Source organism: Rhinoderma darwinii, chromosome 5, assembly GCF_050947455.1.
Source record: "Rhinoderma darwinii isolate aRhiDar2 chromosome 5, aRhiDar2.hap1, whole genome shotgun sequence".
Classification (NCBI taxonomy): Eukaryota; Metazoa; Chordata; class Amphibia; order Anura; family Rhinodermatidae; genus Rhinoderma; species Rhinoderma darwinii.
In genome coordinates, this window is record NC_134691.1 from 263,527,899 (window position 1) to 263,553,418 (window position 25,520).

Genomic DNA, 25,520 nt, shown 5'->3' on the forward strand with positions numbered 1-25,520 from the left:
TATACATAGCGCCATTACACCTCGTTAGACGCACACTCAAATGACTACAAAATGGATCTCTGGAAGGCTGCATAGCACCCCACTTTTGGAGAACACCGGGCACCACAGAGTGGAGTTGTCCCCGAATAGTGTGTTCTCCTATAACACTGCAGGTTCCATGTCTGAGGTATATTGGGACACTGAGGCAGCTGTTCGCTCCTCTGCATCCTGTGAGAGAGTAAAATAGAGCGGACTTCAAATGTTAAGGGTGGGCCATGCTGGCAAGACAGCCCTTCCAAATTATTCATTCAGAGGTGGGCCATACCAGACACCTTAAAGGTGAAAGAATTTTCTCAACTCGCCTTCCATTCATCTCTAATGACGGAAGACGACCTAGTCCACAGAACATTTGTGGGAATTAATAGACCTTAAAGAGGCTCTGTCACCAGATTTTGCAACCCCTATCTCCTATTGCAGCAGATCGGCAATGCAATGGAGATAAGAGTAACGTGTTTTTTTATGACCATTTTTATATTTATGTAAATGAGGCTTTCTAAAGTACAACTGGGTGTGTATTGTGTTCATTACATCGGGGCGTTTTTACTTCTTTTACTAGCTGGGCATTGTATCAGCCACTTCTCTACACAACGCCCAGCTTCTGGCAGTGCAGACACAGAGCGTGTTCTCGAGAGATCACGCTGTGACGTCACTCACAGGTCCTGCATCGTGTCGGACGAGCGAGGACACATCGGCACCAGAGGCTACAGTTGATTCTGCAGCAGCATCGGCATTTGCAGGTAAGTCGATGTAGCTACTTACCTGCAAACGCTGATGCTGCTGCAGAATCAACTGTAGCCTCTGGTGCCGATGTGTCCTCGCTGGTCCGACACGATGCAGGACCTGGGGCAGGAAGTGACGTCACAGCGTGATCTCTCGAGAACACGCTGTGTCTGCACTGCCAGAAGCTGGGCGTTGTGTAGAGAAGTGGCTGATACAATGCCCAGCTAGTAAAAGAAGTAAAAACGCCCCGATGTAACGAACACAATACACGCCCAGTTGTACTTTAGAAAGCCTCATTTACATAAATATAAAAATGGTCATAACTTGGCCAAAAATGCTCGTTTTAGAAAAAAAAAAACACGTTACTCTTATCTCCATTGCAGCGCCGATCTGCTGCAATAGGAGATAGGGGTTGCAAAATCTGGTGACAGAGCCTCTTTAATATCATGTAAAATAGACCTGGCTTCGCTTTCTATTACTGGGTCAGCATTCCCTCTTGATAATTTTGACCAGACCCTTAGACAAATGGAATTTAAAATATCAAATGTGGTGGGTCCATTACTCCTTATGTTCTCAAAAGCGGAGCAAGAAGGGGAACTCTCCGCAACTATAAACATTAAGAATTTATTATCCTCCAAAATGTCATTACTAAAAGCGACCAGTAGGTCTGCATTATTAATAGGTCAGACCTTTGTGGGCACAGCAGAACTTACTCCTAAATCTCATAATTTTTCCGATTTAGAAAACAGTAATCTGTTTGGTCCTGAATTTATGCATGAGGTGAAGGCCAGATATAGGGCACGCAAATGATTTGCTGAACTGAAAAAAAGTATAATCTCTTCCCTTTCGAGCAGAGGGCCATCTGCTTAGATTCCAAGGACAGGCAAAAGATAATACGGGACAGCCCAAGAGATCATTCACCAGATCATTTTCCGAGACGAACACAATCCTTCCAGACCTGGTCCCTCCAAGAAATCTCAGTCAGGTAAAAACACAATCTCTCTGGCTTTAGTTCATACCAATATATGGAAACAAATCTCCATGGACCGTTGAGTCACAAATATAATGAAGCATGGCCTTGCGTTGTCACTTCGTTCTTATCCCTTCTGAAGGCACACCCCAAAGTTCTCCACCAAGAGTTCCTTGGATATGGTGTTAAAACGAGCCCTTTCTCAGGGAAAGATAGGTCTAGCAGCACCATAAGAAAAGGGCTAGATAAGCCACATCTTCCCGGTCCAAAACTCAGATGGATCCAGAGGACCATGTAGCGTCAGCGACCGCTGGCATCTCTCCCATACCAGCGGCCGTGTCCGTCGGTCTGTTCATGCTCACCAGTGTCTCCCTTCATAGTGACGCAGCACGCTCTGCTCCTAGCTTCCTCCCCTGTACGGTGTCCGTAGGGTGCGCGCATGCTCTTGCCTTTTTTTAAAGGGCCAGTGTGCGCACCAGTATAAGTGTCCCCAGCCTATCCCTGCACACCCAGGGCTTTATAAGTGAGACTGCCCTTGCCCCAGTGCCTGAACCTGTTGGTATCCTGTATCCATTACAATTTGGCATCCTGAGTTCGTTACCTGTTGGTATCTGTGTGTGCTTCCAGTAATCCGGCACCGGCGTGCCACCAGTAATCCAGCACCGGGGTGCTTCCAGTAGTCCGGCACCAGCCCGCTTCCAGTAGTGCCAGTCCAGCCTGTATCCTGCTACCATATATATTAAGGGGAGGGAAAAGAGGGAAGGATGTGGTCTCTCTAAGTGGAAATACTATATAACTTTTATTAGTAATTCCTAAAATAGCTAAATTCTTAAAAAACTTATGTTGATGCAGTTGGGGGTGTGTGAGTGACCACTATACTCACACCCCCACAGTGGCCAAGAATGTCTGCAGTATATAGGGTGTGTCAAGTTAAGGACAGGCACAATGGTTATGTTGAATACATTCAAATACTTGGCCACAGAATGAAGCTGTGGCACCTGGTGAGGGGACCCAGCTGTCTCCAGTAGCGCCCCACGGTGCCAGGGAGGGCAACAGTGGGGCAGTGGTGCAGACAGCTGGTACCCAAACCAGGGTGCAATAGGGATAGTGTGTGCCTGCTCAGACGTAATGCCTTAGCAGCATCACTGCTCAGTTATGCTGCTAAGGCATCAAACAGATGGACACAGCCGTCTCCAGCGGCACCCCACAACTAGGAGCAGCTATGGCGGGACAGCGTCCGGTGTCAGACGCTAGTAAGAAAGAGCCTCCTCCCTATTGCAGAGATGGGAGGCAAAAGCGTAGCAGAGGCAAAGTATTCGCTCTCTGGCACTCTGCTAAGCCCTGCATTGCTTGGTGTGATACCGCGAGAGGCTAAGTGCTAGGCAGCTTACATCCGGGTAGCATGTCCCGATTTGATAATGCTGAGCTCCATCTGTGCTCTGTGTGAGTCACCGGACTGGGCTCTTAACTATAGATAGTGGACACTACTGCTGCACCCTGAATGTTATTAAAACCATGCACCCGACGCGCGTTTCGCCAGCATTCTGGCTTTCTTCTAGGGGTGGGGGACCGCCATTACCATTCACAAGCGACTACCGAAATGTGTACACATGAAATCATGTTACAATCGTAGACAAGGTTCATTTTGTATCGCCGAGGCCGATTGTAGTAATACGTAATTTAACGTCCCCCAGGCAGCCATAGCAACCACCACCCCCCCCCCCCCCCCCCCGGATTTTTACATTCTTTTATTTTTTGTTTTCAAAAGAACATAATATCATGGTGCAGACCAATGCAGAAATAACATCGGCTCGCAGGCCAACAACTGGAAATTACAAAGGTACAAAGATCACGGATAAATATACCACATGTTGCTGAGATCAATAAGGCTATAGAAGCTCTGGTATGCACTCTGAACCCGCAGCCATGCATTTAAACCCAGAAGAAAGAACAGTAAAGCGTTACAGAGCAACGAAAGAGAAGGGAAGACAGAAAAGAGAGAGAAGGGGGAAACAACCGACTTGACCCACTGAGTATGCTCAAGAGGCCATGACGGTCTTGTATTCCACGGATGATTGAAATCGAATCCATTCACGACATGTTTTGAGGAAGGTGGCGTGGGATCCTCTCATTGATGTCGTGAGGTCCTCCATTCTCATGATCTCCTGGATCTTACCGAACCACATGCCCACAGACTGAGGACAAGATTGCCTCCACATTACGGGAACACACGCTCTGGCTGCATTCACTAGGTGGCGAACCACTGACCGTCGATAAGTAGATAAAGGCACCTCACGCAGATGGAGCAGGAAGAGGCCCGGTGATCGCGGGAGGGGGAAATCCGTAAATTTCAAGGAAATGCGCCAGACCTCAGACCAGAAATCTGTCAACAGGGGGCAGTCCCAGAAAATGTGTAAGAGTACCCACATGGTCGCCACATCTCCAACACAACGGCGAAACCGCCGGTATCATCGCATGCAATCTGGAAGGCACCCTATACCAGCGAGACAAAATCGTATACCCTGCCTCCTGAAATCTGCTAGCCGCCCCCTCTTTCTAACGATTAAAATGCTGCAGTCGCTATTGACCGCAGCATTTAATGAGTTAAACGAGGCGGGATCGCGCTCGCGCTAGTTACTCTGAAGTGTCGGCTGTAACAAACAGCCGACACCAGCATCGTATGGAGCGGGTACACTCCGTGAGCCCGTTCCATACTTCCACTACCTGACTTTGGCGTATGGATACGTCAAATATCGGGAAGGGGTTAAACAGCTTAGTTCTGTTATTTCTGTCCCCCTCTTCATAATATTTAAAGATTCTCTAGTGTCTGGTATAGTGCCAAAGGACTGGTGCAGGGCAAATGTGGTGCCTATTTTCAAAAAGGGCTCTAGGTTTTCCCCGGGTAATTATAGACCAGCTTAACATCCATAATGGGGAAAATGTTTGAGGGGCTATTGCGGGACTATATACAGGATTATGTGACAAAAAATTGTATTACAAGTGACAGCCAGCACGGTTTTACTAAGGACAGAAGTTGTCAAACCAACCTGATTTGTTTTTATGAAAGGGTGAGTAAAAGCCTAGACAGAGGGGCCGCTATGGTATTTAGTATTAGTATTTTTGGACCTTGCAAAGGCATTTGCACGGTCCCTCATAGACGCCTAATGGGTAAATTAAGGACTATAGGTTTAGAAAGCATAGTTTGTAATTGGATTGAGAATTGGCTCAAGAACCGTATCCAGAAAGTTGTGGTAAATGATTCCTACTCTGAATGGTCCCCGATTATAAGTGGTGTACCCCCGGGGTCAGTGCTGGGACCACCATTATTCAACTTATTTATGAATGATCTAGAGGATGATATTAATAGCACTATTTCTATTTCTGCAGATGACACCAAGCTATGTAGTAATGTTCAGTCTATGGAAAAGGTTCGTAAATTGCAAGCTGATTTGAACACACTAAGTGTTTGGGCATCCAATTGGCAAATGAAGTTTAATGTAGATAAATGTAAAGTTATGCATCTGGGTACCAACAATCTGCATGAATCATATGTCCTAGGGGGAGTTATACTAGGGCAGTCAATTGTTAAGAAGGATCTGGGTGTACTTTTAGATCATAAACTAGAAAACCGTAATGACAGGGTAGGGAAACAGACAGGTGAGCCCTAATCTACCCGCCACTCAGTCCCTGCCTACTTGCAACGACCCGTCCTAAGCGACGGGGTACAACTGGGCGACGGTCCCTATGCTCAGTAAGTGCAAGACAGACAAAACAGACAGGGGTACACAGAAGCTAGGGAAACGGGGCAGCTGCCCACGGAGACACCGTGAGCAACAAGAGTGGTGAACGAGTCGAGTCAAACCAGGAGAGAGCAAGGTACAAAACGCTGAGCAGGAGAGTGGTCAGAAAGCCAAGGTCAATAACAAGCAGAGGATCAGTAGTACAAGCAGCAGCAGCAAGCCAGGAAACAAGCATAGAAGAATCACAGGCAAAGGAGGAACAGGAAAGGCAGATCTAAATAGACAGTGGGCGGGAACTAGCTCAGTCTGGCCAGGCTGATAGGCTCTCCCACTGCTAAGCCTGCCATCCTGAGTGGTGGAAGATGGAGTCAGTCTCACAGACATAGGAGCAGGTGCAGACTGATTGCCCACGGGAGTCGACACAGAACCTGTGTCTGGCAAATCCTTTACAATAACAGCATGCAATGTCGATTTGAATAGAGGTTCAGATAGCACCAGATACGGGGGCGTGGAAGGGTTTTGCACAGATAGGGGCCCAATCCCGATGAGGAGTATGAAAAGAGTATCCGGGACACCAATTTGAAATAAAGGTAATTTTTATTTTGTTTTTAATGCCAGTGGTAGAGTGAAACGTTTTGGTCTAAGCGACCTTCTTCAGGCACTAGAATGGTTAAAGAACAATAATCAAAGTAAGTATGTATATTGTACATAAGACACAAAGGAAGGGGGTGGGAGAGAAAACAACAAATGCTCGTTTGATTTAATGGTATTAACCGTATCTCACCTACAAAAGAATATCGCTGAATTGAGAAAAGAGGTGTCAGCAGCTGAACAACTAAGGACTACATTGTCCTCAACGGACTACACCAGCTTTGCTGAAAAATTTAAAACAAACCTCGGTATTCATCGAAGTGAAATAGAGAACCAAAAGAGAAGAAAATTTCAGAGGGACCTAGACGACTACCGGAATAATAGGATTTATAAAAGGCAAGAAGGTTATGAATCATTGGGAAGGAATGCAAGAGGTCAACATTGGTCATCAGAATCCTCACAATCTGGGTCAGTAGGCGAAGGATCAAATTTCTATCAAAGAGGATACAACTACAAGTGTCATTTTGTAGGCCGACGACGCGGCAGAAGACCAAGAGGACGAGGAGAGGAGGCAAACATCGTAGTGGACGTGAATCGGACCATGGCGACGAGGCCTCAGATATGAGCTCCATGACACAATCCCTTGTTGTGAACATCTCATCAAAATCCCTGGGCCCGGCGCAACTCCTCCTCCTACAGAGAGGCCTGTCGTTCTGCCCCACATATAGATAACGATCTGTTCCAGCTTGACATGGATCTGAATAGTTTCTATAGGTCCTAGCGCCTCCAGGTCTTTTTCTCCAATAAAGAGGAGACCCCAAGACAAGAGGAAAGGACCGCAACTACAGTGACCCCCATGGTCACGTCAAAAGACTTAGGACATAGGAACATTGTTCTCTCCTCCAAAAAACTCAACTCCCCTCGAGACATTCATGAAATTGGTACACAGGGATGTGGACCGATTCAGCCATGATTTTGGCCTAGGCTACTACAAGTGCCAGGTCAATCTCAGTAGTCTAGACAGACAAGCTCTCTCCTCACTGGTGGATGATAAAGACCTAGTCATCAAACCAGTGGACAAAGGAGGAGCGTTGGGGATTATGGACAAATCCCTTTATGTGGAGGAAATCCATAGACAATTGGGGGATAGAACGATTTAAATCCACAAAAGACTTGAGAAACCACCAGGACGCCCCATAGTAGCCTCCACAGATTCCATACTGTCCCCTCTTTCCATCTTCATGGAGAAACTTCTTACTCCCCTGATAAAAAAAAACAGGTCTTTTCTACTAGACACCAGTGCCTTCATGACAGCCGTACATACGCTGAATCAGATCCCACCTGATACCCTCTTAGTCACCCTTGATGTATGCAGTTTATATACCTCCATACAACACAACAAAGGCTTGACCGCGGTACATGAGATCATGACCAAATCAGGTAAAGAGCCTAAAATAATCGAAGTACAGACTTACTCGCCCTAATACTCACGGAGAATTACTTCCTCTTCGAGGATACATTCTATATACAGAAAGAGGGTACGGCTATGGGCTCAAATGTTGCACCGCCATATGCTAACAGTTACATGACCTTTTTTGAAGAACACTTCATCTACCCCATACTGATTTCCAAGAACACATTCATGTGGAAAAGATATATTGACAACATCTTTTGCCTTTGGCATGGCCCACTTGATAAATTAATCGATTTTGCTAACTACCTCAATAGTATTTGGACACAACATCCATTAGCTTCCTAGACACACGAGTTATAAAAAATTTATTTGGAAAGCTCACTACCGACTTACACATTACTCCAGCTGCCACCCTCAATTCACAAAAAATTCACTACCCAAATCACAGTATAAATTGGGTACAAAGGATTGTTGACGATGAACAAATAAGATCCCAAAGAATGGACGAAATGACCCTAAAATTTAGGAACAAAGGCTATACACACTGGATATAAAAAGTCTATACACCCCTGTTAAAATGCCAGGTTTTTCTCATGTAAAAAAAAACCCTTGCAAGATGAATCATTTCAGAACTTTCCACCTTAAATGTGACCCATAATCTGTATAATTCCATTGAATAACAAACTGAAGTCATTTAAAGGGGAAAAATAAAAATAACAAAACTACAATAATGTGGTTTCATAAGTGTGAACACCTTTTAACCCCTTTAGGACACAGCCTGTTTTGGCCTTGTGGACACAGATGATTTTTTCAAATCTGACATGTCACTTTATGTGGCAATAACTCCGGAACGCTTTTACCTATCCAAGCGATTCTGAGATTGTTTTCTCGTGACATATTGTACTTTAGGTTAGTGAAAAAATTTGGTCGATAAATTCAATATTTATTTGTGAAAAACTTCAAATTTTTCTAAATTTAAATGTATTTGCTTGTAAAACAGTTAGTAATACCACACAAAATAGTTACTAGTTAACATCCCCCATATGTCTACTTTATGTTTGCATCATTTTTTTTCACGTACTTTTATTTTTCTACGACGTTACGAGGCTTAGAACTTTAGCAGCAATTTCTCATATTTTCAATAAAATTTCAATAGGCCATTTTTTCACGGACCAGTTCAGTTCTGAAGTGGCTTTGAGGGCCTTATATATTAGAAAGTCCCCATAAATCACCCCTTTGAAAACTGCACCCCTCAAGGTATTCAAAACCACATTCAGAAGGTATTTTAACCCTTTAGGCGTTTCACAGGAATTAAGGCATAGAGGTGAAATTTACAAATTTCATTTTTTTTGCCAAAATTCATTTGTAATAAAAAAAAATCTGTAACACAGAAGGTTTTACCAGGGAAACGCAAGTCAATATTTATTGCCCAGATTCTGCAGATTTTAGAAATATCCAACATGTGGCCCGTGTGTCCTAATGGACTGAAGCAAAGGCCGCAGAAGCAAAGGAGCACCTAGAGGATTTTGGGGCCTCCTTTTTTTAGGAATATATTTTTGGCACCATGTCAGATTTGAGGAGGTCTTGTGGTACCTAAACAGTCAAAACCCCCCCAAAATGACCCCATTTTGAAAACTACACCCCTCAAGGCATTTTTCTAGGGGTATACTTAGCATTTTGACCCCACAGTTTTTTTGCAGAATTTAGTGGAATGACAAACCGGATGTACAGGTGGCAACACCCTAAACATTTCAGTGGGGATGGTAGAATATCTCGTCTCTGTGTCATCAGTGAGTTCCATCTCAGAATCAGAGGATAACATGCAGAGAGGTAGGACGCGGAGTGGAATGGATTACAGGAGACAAAACACGTTTAATCAGAGGTAATCCAATGTCCACCCAAATGCCTGATAATTCAAAAATGAAGGTAATTAATTTATCTACTCATCATTTGACATTTACTGATATTGGGGTACTATTAAGGGGGTTGACGTTTGCACCCTCCACTCATTTTGATACCTTTACAGTGGTAAAGGATCTACACCTGTTTGCCAGAGGACTGATCTTTAAAAGATGGTTTCATAGGAAGGAGGATAAGATGTTTGGCACACCAGAGGAGAGGGAGGCATTACAGGCCTTACAGCAACTCCTTAATGAACAAGAAAATCCTGAGACAGGTACGATCCCCCAAACTATCAGGAAACGATCAACTAAATTTCCTCCATTCACCATATGTCCACCGATTGACTTATTTGTCAAGTTGGTATCCCAGAATTTTGAAAAAATATCTACGGGCATTAAGCATGATAATCTGACTTGTGCTGAATGGAATAGCCTAAAGAGAATAAAAGCCCTTGCGGATACTGTAATTAAACCAGCAGATAAGGGTGGTAACATAGTGGTCTGGCCAAGGGATATGTATGAAAGGGAAGCCTATCGTCAACTGAGGAATTCTGTTACAAAAAGTTGACCTTTAAGCCTCTCTCTTCTTTCAGTGTTTTACTACATGATATATTGAGTGAGGCTTTGAATGAGGGCATCATTTCTGCTGCTCTTGCTCAATGCCTTACGGTACAAGATCCCACAGTGGCAAGTTTATATCTATTGCCAAAGATACATAAAGATCCTAAACGACCACCAGGGCGTCCCATTATATCCGGAAGAGGCAACTTGAGTGACAATATAAGCAAGTACATTTATGCTACTTTGAAACCAATGGTTGAGACGTTACCATCATACCTCAGAGATTCATCAGATCTTCTTAAAAGATTGGAATTGGTTCAGTTAGAACCCGATATGTTGCTAGCCACCTGCGACGTAGAATCTCTGTACACGAACATCAGGCATCAGGATGGTCTTCAGGCAGTGTCATACTTTTTAAGGATGACTGATATCAACTCATCCATGTCCCAATTCATCCTTACTCTCCTAGAATTTGTGCTCACACACAACTTCTTCACTTTCAATGGATCCTTCTACCTACAGCTCCAGGGCACGGCAATGGGGGCAGCTTGTGCACCCTCATACGCCAACTTGTTCCTGGGGCTGTGGGAGAGGGATCTATTTCTGTCTGACCGGATATCATCAATGAACAAGGTGGTCCTTTGGACCAGGTTCATTGATGATATCTTTATCATCTGGCATGGCACTAAAGAAGAGTTTGCTCTCTTCATGACAGAACTAAACGTCAATGATCTCAACATCTGATTAACTTGGGAGACCAGTGAAGTGGTCATTGATTTTCTGGATGTACTCATTCGACGTGACAATGACGGTCACATCCAGACAGACATACATAGAAAGGACACGTCAATTCATATTTACATGCCTCATCCTCGCATCCAAGTCATATGATTCGTGCTATCCCTACTGGTCAGTTTCTGAGGATTAAGAGATTATGTTCATCTGAGAAATGATTTTGAAAAACAGGCAACTAATCTCAAACAACGCTTCCTTGACAGGGGTTATAATAGAAGATGCATTAACAGGGCATATGAGAGGGCACGGAGGTCAACACGGGCCCAACTCCTCCACCCTGTAATCAAGAGAAGTGCGGATCCAAAAATCAGGTATGTTACGACCTATCATGATAGATGGGGGCAGATGAGGAAATGCCTGTCCAAACATTGGCCAATATTGCAGATAGATACGATTCTTTCGGAAATTTTACCTAAAAAACCTGCAGTAGCGTCGAGACGGGCAAGGAACCTTCGTGACACTCTTGTCCATAGCTACCACCAGCCCCAAACTATTAAACCAATTTTTGGAGCGTCCAAACCGAAATGGGGCTGGCGTCCATGTGGACGATGTATAGCCTGTCCGAATGTGGCTAATAGTGATGACTTTGTGGATTCAACTGGCCAAACGACATACAAAATCACTTGGCCAATTAACTGCAACACTAAGGGAGTGATTTACTACGCATGGTGTCCCTGCCCAAAGATCTACATTGGTCTCACCACAAGAGAACTTAAAATCAGAACGAGGGAGCATGTAAACAGTATTGAGGCAGTGAGGGGCACTACCCCGGAAAGTATAGAGTCGTTGAAAACTCTTCCAAGACATTTTCTCATTCATCATGGATGTGCATCCAAAGACCTTAAAGTTAAAGGTATAGACCATGTAAAAATTGATCTGAGAGGTGGCTCGTTAATGAAAAAAACTATTAAAATTGGAATCCAGATGGATCTGGAAACTAAAGACCGTACAGCCTAATGGTCTAAATGAAAATTTGGGATTTGCAGCGTTTTTATAGGGGTGTCAGGATCTTTCATGGTGTTGGTTTTAACTGTTTTCAACGAGTCCAGTAAAGTTTGTTTCTAACGTTTATTTGTTTTCAGTGTTGCAGATGGCCATTCACAAACTTTTCTGTGACCTAATATTTCGATGGCTTTTTGAGCCTATTACAACTTTTCATCCAATCTTCCAGCAGCCTATTGGGGAACGCACCTAAAATCTCCATGCTATTTGTGTTTATGTATAATTGCGTGGGTATATTGCTTTTATATGTAAATTATCATATTCGTATAATTGTGTTGTTATTGACAATTTTTTTCTTTTCTTTTTATGCTTGAGTGACAGGAGTGGTTTGTCCCCATTTTAATGTTCTATTTTACCTCATGCACCGCTTATTTCATTTACTACACTTACTTTTTTCACACTCAATATATATCAATATATATATATATTTTTTTCATATACATTATTAAGTTAGATATCTATAAATAGACGTACACAACATGTGTTCACACATTTTTTGACACTCACGTTCACCTATTTTGGACACATATTAACCATTTATTATTTACATTTTTGGTATAATAGGCACTTTATACATTAATTCACATGATAAAGTTTTAATTTGCATTGGTTGCTTTTGTCACTGGTTTCAGTTTTTTGTTTTGATTTTCACTTTGTAGAACATATTTTTCACATTTACAGAAAATTTATGTTTTCTGTACTTGTGATCATTAAATACACCACGGACACTCCTGTCACCGTCATATAGGATTTGTCAACAAGTTTTTTCCTACATTAATCATGACTTATGTCAGCCAATATTGTATCCAAGTTTAATGTTGAGCTTTTGACTTTATGTATGCTGTATACATGTATGTAGGTTTTTTTGATACTTCGGGGAGACATATATATATATATATATATGTGTGTGAGCAACTAATTAATCAACTTTCCAATCTACCTATTGGTAGCCCACATTGTGTAAATGTATATATTGTTCACTTGGTACTGTTGATCATGTCACTAGTTTCCCTTCTTGGATATGTATAAGTTATGTGTATATATATGGAGAACAAAGGCTTTTTATGTATATGTATTTCTTTATATGTACAGATTGATATATGATAGTTTATATACTTTGTGTAGACATCGCTTATGTGTGTGTGTATATGTGTATATATATATTTTTATATATTAATTCTACACCTCTTATATTTGATCAATTTATATGTTTGGTTTTTCACTTCGTATGTGTAATACATGTTTATATATTTATTTATATGTATATCTTTATAATATATATACATTGTTTTTAATTTTGTTATAATTATTGTAACACTGATCTTATGTATTAATTTTGTATATTATGTGAAGATTTATGGTTGAAATATATACGCATTTATTATTATATATGTACATATACTTTTTAATATTTAAACATTGCAATAGGGAAAGCGCAGGGACAGACCAATAAACAACAAACAAATGTGTATGTGTAAATACTCAATCCTTTTTGATTTATTTATTTATTTTTATTTTTTGTATTATCTTAAACTTGTCCTTTGAAATACTTCAGGTTTCAATATCACGATGTTTGTAGTGTGATGTACAAATTTTATCCATTGCATTGTGCCACTTCGGTCATCTCGGATGCTGGTTTTCTCCTTTTGGTGCGCATGCGTGGCTCCCCAGTCCGGGTCTCTGCATCCCCGGCTGAGCTGGACTGCGGAACACGTGACTCACGTCTTCCGGGTCCTGCTCTTGTGCCCCGGATGTTGATACACCGGACTGGTGTGGGCTGCGTCGATACATTTATTTATTTTATGTATTATCTTAATCTGGTCCTTGAAATACTTTTCCTGGCGTAAATACCACGATGTTTGCAGCGTGATATACACATTTTATTTGGTGTATTGTGCCGCTACAGTCATCTTTCATGTTTCTCTCCTTCTGGTGCGCATGCGCGGCTCCCCGGTCCGGGTCTCGGCATCCCCGGCCGAGCTGGCCTACGGAACACGTGACCCACGTCTTCCGGGTCCTGCTCTGTGCCCCGGATGTTGACACACCGGACTGGTGGGGGCTGCGGCGCAGCATTTGGTCTCCAGCAGGCACAGCTGAGCGCTGTGCTCATGATTGGCTTATGGATGTTTAAATGGCTCAGCATCACTCTCTGACACCACCCCCAGACGAAGGCTCCAGGGCCGAAACGCGCGTCGGGGCTGATGCCAGACAGTGTGGACCGTGATATGGGTAAGGTGCTCTAATTTAGAGATATCTTTACAATAGGCTTCTCTTGCCTTTCTTTTTGGTGTTACCTTACATTATACACCCATCAGATTACCTACCAACGGATGTATCTGGTTGCTATAATTGCATCCTTTGCATCTGGTCTTTACCTTGGTATTTCCTTGTGATTCATTTAGAATATTTTGGACACAAGGTATTATATAACATCACAGTCCTATTCTTCCAATATTGATATAGTACCATCTATGTACATTCTGCACATTATATCTGCGCACATCACTGTCTGGTATACACTGTGGCAATTATCTCTAAATTTTAATGTGTCTTCTGTTATTTTTTGTATATTTGTTTCAATAAAATTTTGACTTTTTAATTAATTCTCGGTGTGTCAGACTCCAGCTTTTAGGTCATTATTAGAATTTAGTGGAATTAGTCTGTGAAGAAGAAAATCACCTATTTTTCTGTGGAAACATAGAATTTTTTCATTTTTACAAGGAATAAAGGAGAAAAAGCCTCCCAACATTTGTAAAGCAATTTCTCCCGATTACGGCAATACCCCATATGTGGTCGTAAAATGATGTTTGGACCCACAGCAGGGCTCAGGAGGGAAAGAGGGCCTTTTGGATTTTAGAGCGCAGATTTTGCTGGATTGGTTTTCAGTGCCATGTCGGGCTTGCCACGCCCCCCAGAGGGACCAAAACAGTGGAAACCCCCCAAAAGTGACCCTATTTTGGAATCTACACCCCTCAAGGAATTTTTCTAGGGGTACAGTGAGCATTTTGGCCCCTCAGGATCTCTTTTAGAGCGAAGGTGACCAAAAAACAGTAATTTTGGCGCTTTAAATTCTTTATTTATTACAGCGTTCACCGTGCCCAATAAATTACGTTTGAATTTATTCAGCCGGTCGGTACGATTACGGCGATACCATATGTGTATAGTTTTTTTTAGGTTTTGCAGCGTTTGCACAATAAAATTACGTTTCTATAAAATTATTTATTTTCTGAGACACGCTATTCTGAGCCGTAACTTTTTTATTTTTCCGTCAAAAAAGCTGTGGAGGTCTTGTTTTTTGCGGGACGGGTTGTATTTTTATTGGTACCATTTTGGGGTAAATGCGACTTTTTGATCACTTTTTATTCTATATCTTGGGAGGGGTGGTGACCAAAAAATAGCGATGCTGGCAGTTTTCCGTTTATTTTTCACGTGCGGAAAAATTAACATTATAGTTTCATAGTTTGGGTCGTTACGAACACTGTGATACCAAATATGTGTAGCCGAAGGTTGGTCCTGATGGGCTACCATCCATGGCAGACCCGGAAGCCATTGTTTGGCTTCCATTTGCCATAGTAACTATCGGCAAACCCCGCGATTCCGGACCAGGGTCTGCCGATATGTTAGAAACCCCCAAAATTCGGCGATTGCACCCGATCACTGAATTTAAGGGGTTAATTCGCCAAAATCAGCGGCAAAGGACCGCTGGCCGGCAAGAGGGGAGTGTCAGCTGTTGGTGACAGCTGACCTCCCGGTTCCCGGTGCACAATGTCGCCGACAATGTGCACCGGGAAAATCTCAGTAACTGTACGTCCTCGTGCGGGAAGTAACATCCCGCAACGACGGATAGTTACGTCCTGGTGCGGGTAGGGGTTAATTGGGGATGTGGTTGTGTTCACAATTAGCCAATCACATTTAAACTCATGTTAAAGTAGTAGTATGTATACAGCTGCCATTATTTAAAGTGATTCTGGAGTAACCCCATATAAAATTCAGCTGTTCTATTAGGATTTTCCTGACATTTTCTTTGTTGCATGTGACAGCAAAAGCCATGATCCGTAAAGAGCTTACAACACATCAAAGGGATCGGATTGTTGAAAGGCATCAGCCAGGAGAAGGGTACCAAATAATCTCCAAGGCATTAGATATACCATGGAACACAGTGAAGACGGTCATCAAGAAGTGGATTACATTTGGCAAAACAGTGACATTACCAAGAACTGGATGTCCCCCAAAACTTAATAAAAAGACAAGACAAAAATTGTGCAATATCTACATAGGTGTATAGAGGCCCATTTCCAGCAACCATCACTCCAGTGTTCTAATGGTACATTGTGTTTGCTAACTGTGTTAGAAGGCTAATGGATGATTAGAAAACACTTGAAAACCCTTGTACAATTATGTTAGCACCGCTGTAAACAGTTTTGCTGTTTAGAGAAGCTATAAAACAGACCTTCCTTTGAGCTAGTTGAGAATCTGGAGCATTACATTTGTGGGTTCGATTAAACTCTCAAAATGGCTAGAAAAAGAGAGCTTTCATGTGAAAGTCGACAGTCTATTCTTGTTCTTAGTAATGAATACTATTGCATGCGAGAAATTGCCAAGAAACTGAAGATTTCCTACAACGGTGTGTACTACTCCCTTCAGAGGACAGCACACACAGGCTCTAACCAGAGTAGAAAGAGAAGTGGGAGGCCCCGCTGCACAACTGAGCAACAAGACAAGTACATTAGAGTCTCTAGTTTGAGAAATAGACGCCTCACAGGTCCTCAACTGGCAGCTTCATTAAATAGTACCCGCAAAACGCCAGTGTCAATGTCTACAGTGATGAGGCGACCCCGGAATGCTGGCCTTCAGGGCAGAGTGGCAAAGAAAAAGCCATATCTGAGACTGGCTAATAAAAGGAAAAGATTAATATGGGCAAAAGCACACAGACATTGGACAGAGGAAGATTGGAAAAAAGTGTTATGGACAGACTAATCAAAGTTTGAGGTATTTGGATCACACAGAACATTTGTGAGACGCAGAACAACTGAAAAGATGCTGGAAGAGTGCCTGACGCCATCTGTCAAGCATGGTGGAGGTAATGCGATGGTCTGGGGTAGCTTTGGTGCTGGTAAAGTGGGAGATTTGTACAAGGTAAAAGGGATTTTGAATAAGTAAGGCTATCACTCTATTTTACAACGCCATGCCATACCCTGTGGACAGCGCTTGATTGGAGCCAATTTCATCCTACAACAGGACAATGACCCAAAGCACACCTCCAAATTATGCAAAAACTATTTTTGTGAAGCAGGCAGCTGGTATTCTATCTGTAATGGAGTGGCCAGCGCAGTCACCAGATCTCAACCCCATAGAGCTGTTGTGGGAGCAGCTTGACTGTATGGTACGCAAGAAGTGCCCATCAAGCCAATCCAACTTGTGGGAGGGCCTTCTGGAAGCATGGGGTGAAATTTCTCCCGATTACCTCAGCAAATTAACAGCTAGAATGCCAAAGGTCTGCAATGCTGTAATTGCTGCAAATGGAGCATTCTTTGACGAAAGCAAAGTTTGAAGGAGAAAATTATTATTTCAAATAAAAATCATTATTTCTAACTTTGTCAATGTCTTGACTATATTTTCTAGTCATTTTGCAACTCATTTGATAAATATAAGTGTGAGTTTTAATGGAAAACATAAAATTGTCTGGCTGACCCCAAACGTTTGAACGGTAGTGTATGTGTATATATATATATATATATATACACACACACACACACACACACACACACACACACACACACATACATACACACACAGTACCATAGCACCAGTCAACAGTTTGGACACCTTTTCATTCCGTGTTTTTTCTTGTTTTGTTGTTTTCTACATTGTAGATTCATTTTTGAAGACATGATTACTAAGGACCACATATGGAATTAAGTAGTAAACAAAAAAATGTGTTAAGCAAACCAGAGTATGTTTTATATTTTAGATTCTCCAAAGTAGCCCTCTTTTGCGTTGATGATAGCTTTGCACACTCTTGGCATTCTCTCAATCAACTTCATGAGGTAGTCACCTGGAATGGTTTGCCAGCAGTCTTGTAGGAGTTCTCAGAGGTGGTAAGCACTTATTGGCTGCTTTTCCTTCACTCTGCGGTCCAACTCCTAACTCATCCCAAACCATCTCAATTGGGTTTAGGTCGGGTGTGAGTTTTCATGGAAAACACAAAATTGTCTGGGTGACCCCAAGCTTTTGAACGGTAGTGTGTGTGTGTGTGTGTGTGTGTGTGTGTGTGTGTGTGTGTGTATATATTTAATTTTTTAAATTTATTTAACTATAACCCTAGAAGAAGGAACGGCACCAGGACTTCAGTATAGATGAACACAAGGTTGTTTATTCCACCTCAAGTGAGCGATGTTTCGGAACGGCACCAGGACTAGTAGTAGCTTGAGAAAGGTTCTATGGTGAACCGAAACGTTGCTCACTTGAGGTGAATAAATTAGCCATGTTTCATCTTCATTGAAGTCCTAGTGCCGTTCCTTTGTCCAATGGTGTTTCTACAATCAAGTTGTGGAACAGATTCATCCTCTGGTAACGTGCACATGGCCTAATAATCAGCGGTGTTGGAGTGCTGTGTTAATTTTATTCTGGCAAATACATATATATATAGATGTATGAGCCTGAGAAAGATCCCATTGAGTTGATTGAAATGTCGCTGATGGGGTGAATAAACCGTTTTTTCTTATTCACTATTCTCAATGAAGGACCTACATATATACATACATACATACATTTACATATACACACAGCGGATGCCAGGAGGGAAAGCGTGGAGCGGCTCACGAGCTGAGCCCGAACCATAAGAGGAGCGTGTTGGCTGTATGTTAATGCTGACACTTCACTGCAACATGTTGGGTCGTAGATTACTACGATTCCGCTCATTTAACCCCTTAAATGCCTTATCCAACAGAAAGAGGGAGGCAACCCCCTAAGACAGCCCATCAGCCCCCACAATGTGATTGCGGGGTGCCGAAGGTGGTCATCACAGCCTGTAGGTCTAATAAAGGCCCCTTGGTTGCCATCTTTGTTCTTCTATTAAGCACTGCCAGAGATACAACAATAATTTACTGACAAGCTATTATAGGCTTTGTATTAACAATGTATGTATAGTAACATGCAACCCTATTGGCTGGATGTCAAATCATCTAAATGTCTATAGAGAATATTGACACAGATATCTGCTTATGCTAGAAGCACATGCACCATCAGTGAGATCTCAAGGAGTTCTACAAACCATTGACATGCTCATCACCTTTCCTTTACATTGACCATCTCCTGTCAGATCACAAGACTCTGTGCTAACATTAGGTCTATGGAAATAATCTAGAGAAAATCTCTCTGTAAAACAGGTTTTTCTATTGTCTGACTCACCACCAAGGTAATGGCAGATAAAAGTTCACTGGTCACTTGACTATTACCTGTACAACACATTTAATTCACAAGTAAAAGTATGTTATCTTAGAACGTGAGAAGAGAAAAGAATGAAGAATAAATGTAATGGGTCACGAAGTCTGGACAAAAGTAAAATTGAGTCACCGATACATATTAAGAACCAGAAAAACACAGTCAGATATGGAGGAAATCACAAGATTCTGTGCAATTCAAGAAAATGAGATGGCAGCAGATAGCTAGATACTATTACGTGAAGGCAAATTAACACCATTCTTGCAGCGTTGATCTGCTAATGTGCATCTCCCCACTGACAAAATATCAGGTCATATCAGGTATTGGTTTAGATATATGCTTTTATGTCAATCACCTAAACATGTTATTTTGAGTGAATCGGAGGCGGTAGGCATAGGGATGGTGTAACTGCTGCAATTCCCCAATACAAAAACATTATTTTCATGTCTGATAAAGACAATAATAACCGTAAAGGGAGAGTTTCATGAAAACGGATTCCAGCAGTGCTTAACCCAAACTATGCCAACTAGACTAAAACGTTGCACAGGGGGTTACTTGCCTCAACGTGGCATGAACAGTTTATAGTGCTTGGACTGTGGACCATGACTATTGATTTTTTTCCATGTTCAGGCCAAGATTTGACAGAAAACCACTTGAAAAGAAGGGCTCTCTGAGTGGGAACAATATTATTTGGATATATGATTCAAACTCACTGAAGCAAAAATTGTTTTCCATCTCTTCATTCAGCTCAGATACTGCACCATTTCGTAATGGAGAGGATTTACCCTCCTGGGTATAGAACTGCCACAGGCTAGCAAAGTAGACAGAAGCATAAAGGTAAAGAAAAGTTCATACTAAAAAGGACATTCATATTAATTATCACCAGACTGTCGAAGTAGAACATCTGTCATGCCAACATTTCTACCTCCTACCAACCCACTTATTCCCAACGCTGTAATTAGCACAGCTTATTGTCCCCTGGTGTCTAGTGGGTGCAGTTAAATTTTAACATAATAACTAGACATCTCCTACAAGCTGTCTACCTGCTCAATAGGCATAACAGATATACGTACATTAGATGCCAGAATATGTACGTTTCCCTACCTAAATAGGAAGTTATTAGCAGCAGCTGTATAATATACCGAGCTTGTAATGAAAAGGCTATTTCTAGGGGTCTGACAAGTCAAATCCAAATGCTCAGTCACAGCAAGAACTTTTGCAGCGAACAACGAATAATGATGCATATATTACAAAAAATGTATAACTAATGAGCTACAAATTCATTTTCCAATTTCTGTTCATTTTCAGCATTAAGTCAAGATGTAGATTATTCCCAATGGAAAGAGCAGGTGATGAGAATCTAGGAGTAAATATTAATACAGTGTCACAAGGTCTTAGTATATACGACTGGGAATAAAAAAAAAAAAACATGGAGTAAAATAAAAAAAGATGCTTTCTAAAATTCTAGCCAGAAAGATGATCTCCTTGGAAGGAAACATGCTTGTAACATCAAAATAACAGTAGAAAACTGCATATTATCCAGGGAAAGTAACAATCTATACAGCCTAGTATCAGCTTAAAGAAAGCTGTACTACTTGTTGTTCCAATGGCATACACAATTTACGAGAGGGGATAAAAGGGCACCTGTCGTCTGTTCACAAAAGAGAACAGTCATATTTTGTGGGTTGAACTTAAACCCTTGAGGGCTTAAAGGAACAGTGTCATCACAATTTTTTTTTTCATATGTTAAAGATGTTAGTGCTTTATTAAAAACGTTTGTATTTATTTGTGTGTTTGTGTTTTACTTTTTCTTATTTTTACACTTTTTCTTCCCTATGGGGGCTGCCATTTTTTGTTCCATTTCTGTATGTGTCGATTAACGACACATACAGACATGGAATACGGCAGCCACAGTCCCATAGGGACTGCGAACGGCTCCCGTCCCATCCACTTCTGTGTACGCCGTCTGTGTGGGAACTGCGCATGCGCCGCTCCCACACAGTCCAATTTGAAATTGGCGCCGTCCGGCGCCATTTTCCTGTGGACCGGAAGTCGCGGCCGGACAGTAAGATTACTACTTCCGGTCGCGGCTTCCGGACTTGTGCACTTGGACCAGCGGCAGCAGACGGAGCGGACGGGCCGGAGGGAGCCACGGCGGCAGGAGCAGGTAAGAGATTTCAATGTATGTTCGTGTTTGTGTACGTTTACTACGGTATGTAAACCTACTACACTGTGTGTTAGCTCAAAAAATGGCGACACACAGTGTAGGAGGTTAGACCGTTCAAACCCCTCGTTTATCCCGGCACTAGCCAGGATAAAGGAGGGGGGGATGCTGAGAGCTCACTAGAGCGAGGGCTTTTTACCCAATTTTGCAATGCTGCAATTTTGGGAATAGCTCCATCTAGTGACCAGCAATGGGAAATATTATAAATTAGAATCTAATTTATAATATTTCCTGACTCGTGAAAAAAATAAAAAAAATTTGAACAATGTTTAATCACCTACACACTAAATGTTTAATTAAAAATAAACAAACATGTTTTTCTGGCAACACATTCCCTTTAAGTACATCTTTTTGCCTCATGCATTAATAAGACACATGGTAAACAGATTGGATGGGTTAGCGGAGTTGCTGAAAAATTAGGTGATTTTTGGCTTAAGTAAAAGTATTAGGCTATGTTCACACGCTTAATGAAAAACGGCTGAAAATACGGAGCGGTTTTCAAGGGAAAACAGCCTCTGATTTTCAGCTGTTTTTTAAGCAACTTGCGTTTTTTTATGGTTGTTTTTGGAGCTGTTTTTCTATTGAGTCCATGAAAAACAGCTAAAAAAAAACAGCTCAAGAAGTGACATGAACTTCTTTTTACGAGGCGTTCCCCATGGGGACGGAACGCCGTTTTTCCCATTGAAATCAATGGGCAGATGTTTGTAGGCGTTCAGCCCCAGCATTTTCACCCATTTTTCGGGGAGTTCACAGCCCGAAAAATGGCTGAAAATAGGCCGTATGAACATACCATTAGGAGTAAAACAAATCCATCTCGGATAGCGCCTGTGTTTTACGGATATATAAAGAATAAGATAGAGATCCAGGGGCGGACAGAGAACACCGAGGGGCCCGGTGTGAGCTCCCTACAGCCAACATATCCGCAACATATATTTTCCCATATTTAAAATAAATAATGGACTGTAATAAAAATTAAAAAATTATATCTGAAAAAAAATAATCTCTTTGCAACACGTCCAGACAGTCTTAATTCACTTTGCAGTGATCGGTAACATCACTGGTCGTCTAAGGCTACTTTCAGATGAGCGTAGCTAACCTGCAGTTTTTCCCATCCGTAGTGCACCCGTGCGGGGCGCATTGTCACGGATCCCCCATAGACTATAGTCTATGGAGGGATGCGTGACACGCAGTAAAATAGGGCAAGTCCTATTTTTTTTCACGGACCCTTCATACGCTCTGTTGAAACAATTGAATTACAGGAGTCCATGCGATGGCCGTTGTTTTAACAGCCGTCACACGGACGAGTTACATGCTCGTCTAAACGAGCACTAAAAGAGTAAATAGATTATTGATAACATCCCTGGTGGTCTAAAGCAGCAAAGAGACTATTGGTAGCATCCCTAGTGGTTTAGGCCAGTGATGTGGATTAACTCTCTGTTAAGGGCTCTGTTAAGGGCTTATAGGGGTATTCCCATCTCATACCATTTATCATTTTCTTTATTTTTGCCTATTTTTTTGAATAGCTAAATAAAAAGAGGGAATTAAAAGGATTCTCCAGGACCACCGTATATCTTTTAAAACCATCATTGCTCATGTGAAGGATTGGCCGTCAAGGTTTGATCGGTGAGGATCTGACCTCTGGGATCCCAGTCGATCAGAACAATTAAGGGGCCATTACACACAGTGTCTTAAGGCCTTTTTACACCGGCTGATAATCAGCCGATGCAGTGAGCGCCGGTCAACGACACATAGTTGATTAGCACTCGTTTGCTCCGGTCACATGGAGCTATGGATGGGGACGAGCGGTCGTCACTCCGATCGCTCGTCCCCATACATTATATAGTCATGTCGGCCGCGCGTCTACCTGTTTACACAGGGAGATGTGCTTCCGACAACGATAATATTTTACTTTTTTTAAAACGTGCAATTATTCTACGAACGCTTGTATGCCCGATAATCGCCCAGTGTAAAACCACCTTTATAGTCTTGGGGATACTTTATTTTTTTCATTATTGTTATTTTAAAGCTTAGTTTTATATATTTAGTCTGAACTCCCCACTATGTATAAAAATAACATTGTCATAATGTAACTAAATCTGCAACATCTATTCAGTTTATAATGACTATAAACACAATTCCTATTATTTTCCCATTGAGATGCACATAATGACCGTCAAAGCTTTACACCTCATACATTTTACTTATAATCAGATTTATTCCCTATGTTATTTTCCACTGACCATGTTAAAATATATATTTTATGTACAATCTGAACCACAAAGCAATCAAGAGAAATTTCCTTGCTTAATAGTGCATACTACATTACATTTATTCGATTCAGTTCTATAGTGCGTGCTGAGCAATATAACAGTTTGACTAGACTGCTCTCCCCATACACATTCATGCTACTAAATCACATTACCAAGTTATCGTACAGTAATAAGAGAGTCTCATACATGACACTCCGAGTCGGCAGTGTGGAGAAGGGGCTAGGTTTTTAGATAGAGATACATGGCAACACAAAAATCTATAAATCTTTAGAAGTCTTAAAAACACTGGAGATATTTTCTGTAATACGGCATGTGATGGAGCATGCCACAATCTTTTTTTTGGATTCGTTTAAATTTCATCTGAAGGGGGGCGTGGCTTGGACATGGCGCTGAACAGACGTGCTGCCTAAGAGCTCTGCTCCTGCACAGCCCTAACCCTTCCATTAGCACGTATTACCGACATAATTTACTTACTGATGGTCAGGAAATCCAAGGCCTACTCAGGCACTCCTTACTGTAGACGGCAGATGTCATTCGCCGGTTCTATTCAGCAGTTCCTCACCGACACTGCTGCTGGAGGGACTTCTAAGATGGCGCAGCTGGAGGGGAGACGTGATGGTGCTGGGACTCCATCTGCAGCGGGGATCTCGCCTGCATCTACAGGTACGGGTCTGCTTCCTTCCCTGCTTGCTGGGGATGAGATGAGTTCCCCTGCTTGTCATGGCGCCTCCTGTTCCTGATCGCTCGCCACGTGGTGCCTGTCATGGCGTCCTGGTCTCCCCTTCTTCATCCACTTGTGTGTTGGGGCCTGTATTACTGCCTCCCTTGTCCTCCAGAGCTCAGGATTTTCAACAGTCTCCTCATTACTCTGGCGACGCTGGTCTTGGAGAAGACTTACAGGGCTTGAGACAATGCTGGTTTGGCAGAAAAAGGAGTCACCGCGGGCGCTGCTGCACTTCAATGGAACCAAAATGCTTGGAAGGTTCAGATCGTTGGTAATAATGTGCGGAAGAGTATGAGAATAAATGGAATGCCGTACTGGCATCTTCATCAGGTCATGGATGAACAAACAAAAGTCACTGTTTAAATAGCCATGTTAATGTTGAAAATCCAATTCCATTTATTCTCATACTCTTCCGCACATTATTACCAACGATCTGAACCTTCCAAGCATTTTGGTTCCATTGAAGTGCAGCAGCGCCCGCGGTGACTCCTTTTTCTGCCAAACCAGCATAACCTTCGCGGTCGTTCATTGAATCACCGGTCCCGAGTCCTGGCAGCAGCTGTACCTTTATTCTTTATTGCCTTCTACCATCCGTTACCAGGTGAGTACCACTCTTCTTTTACACCACTCCATACCTGGGTAACCTGCACTATGTGGCGCCGTGTTTTTTGCTTTTTCTCATCAGGGCTTGAGACAACAATTGTCAGCTTTACCTACTAAACAGGACATGGAGCGTTATATTCAACGCTTAGAGACTACTTTTAAATCTGAGATTCAATCTCTCACTAATAACCTCTCCCACTTGTCTGATTAAGTGCAGCATATGGTAGGTGATATCTCAACTGTCTCAGTGCAACAAGTCTCACATGCAGATCGCTTAGATCAACACTCCCATCAAATACACATGCTCTTTAATCTGGCAGATGATCATGAAAAACGGAATCGCCGTACCAATATTCGGCTTCGGGGCATTCCTGAGGATGTGTCTCCTGGACAACTCATACCCATCTTACAGACGCTGTTTAACTCTTTGCTGGATCGTCCTGCGGGTGATCCTCTGGAACAGGATAGAGCGCATAGAACCTTAGGTCCTCGCAATCCAGACCCTGATCGTCCTAGAGATGTT

The 25,520-nt window shown here is 42.2% G+C and overlaps 1 protein-coding gene across 2 annotated transcripts in view; it reads right to left on the reverse strand.

The window, feature by feature from the left end:
- The window catches only part of ULK4 (unc-51 like kinase 4), a 771,869-nt gene that overhangs the window by 602,847 nt on the left and 143,502 nt on the right, over positions 1-25,520 (reverse strand). The window lies entirely within an intron of this gene.